The sequence below is a fragment of the Bactrocera latifrons genome, unplaced genomic scaffold (genome assembly GCF_001853355.1).
Source record: "Bactrocera latifrons isolate USDA-ARS-PBARC rearing strain unplaced genomic scaffold, ASM185335v1 scaffold_1517, whole genome shotgun sequence".
NCBI lineage: Eukaryota > Metazoa > Arthropoda > Insecta > Diptera > Tephritidae > Bactrocera > Bactrocera latifrons.
The window spans coordinates 13049-14359 of NW_017534983.1; positions in this window are offsets into that span (position 1 = coordinate 13049).

Consider the following 1311-nt stretch of genomic DNA (forward strand, 5'->3'; position numbering starts at 1 on the left):
AAAACTCCGCACTGATGGACTAATGCCAACCTCTCCCACAACAGAAGAAGACCTTGAGATATGTACGAATCTGATGACGGAGGCTTCTCTTGTGGCTTTTGCTCGCTTCGTCGGACGACGAGGCTTTCCATCAAAAATTATGAATGATAATGGTAAAAATTTTATCGGAGCTCAAAGAGCTACCGCAAGACACTTTGTGGACTTCACAAAACAAGTCTCACCTGACATTGTCCAAAAATACGCTCCTCAAGGTATCAATTGGCAGTTCATTCCCCCAAGCGCTCCTCATATGGGCGGTTTATGGGAATCAGCTGTAAAAAGCTTCAAAACTCATTACAAGAAGCTAGCTGGCAACTATAATTTCAATTATGAAGAGTTCACGACACTCTTAACAAGAATTGAAGCGGTTCTTAACTCACGGCCTCTCGCTGCACTCTCGCAAGTTCCCTCAGACTTCACAGCACTAACTCCCAGCCACTTTCTTAAAGAAGTGGCCCATCCTGGCCACACCTGAGCCAGGCGTGGAGACGCTCTCCTTATTAAACAGATGGGAACGAATTAAAATTCTCCATCATGAATTCAGTCGCCGATGGAAAGAAAATTATTTAAAAGACCTCCACAGAAGGTCCCGGAGGAAAACACCAGAAACAGCACCTCAGCTCGAAGATTGTGTCTTGATCAATGACGATTGTCTCCCCCCCTACCGAATGGCGGCTTGGCCGCATAGAGAAGCTTTACTACAGCTCCGACGGTCATATTCGCGTAGTCGATCTCCGCAAGCAAACTGGAACACTAACCAGAAAGGTCGTTAAACTATCCTTTTGCCAACAGCCGAAAAAACCGATATATAAACCGAAAAAAACCTCCAAATGTACCACAAACAATAATTTATTAAAACCAAAAATAACATAAAAGGGTCGATCCACATGACAACCCACTCATGCCATACCACGTGGAAACATAGTTTACGACTATATTTAACAAGTATCTAATGACGATAACCTCTTCTATAGATAAATATGGATATCGATGTGGCAACAGCACCAATGAAAACCGTCCGTTCGGCTGTCCATGTTCCACGCCCTGGGGCTGTCCCAACACCAGCGCCGTGAACCATCACGGCAATAACGCCGTCAACCGCTGCACGCAGTGGAACCCGAGCAACTCCGACGTTGCAACAGAATGAACTACCTCGCATCCGATGTCCTCTATGTTGTCGTTCTCACCGGTTGCCACACATCGGCATATTTAAAAGGATGCCACTCAGTAACGCCAGCAGGTTGCCCGGGCCCATGGCCATTGCCTGAATTG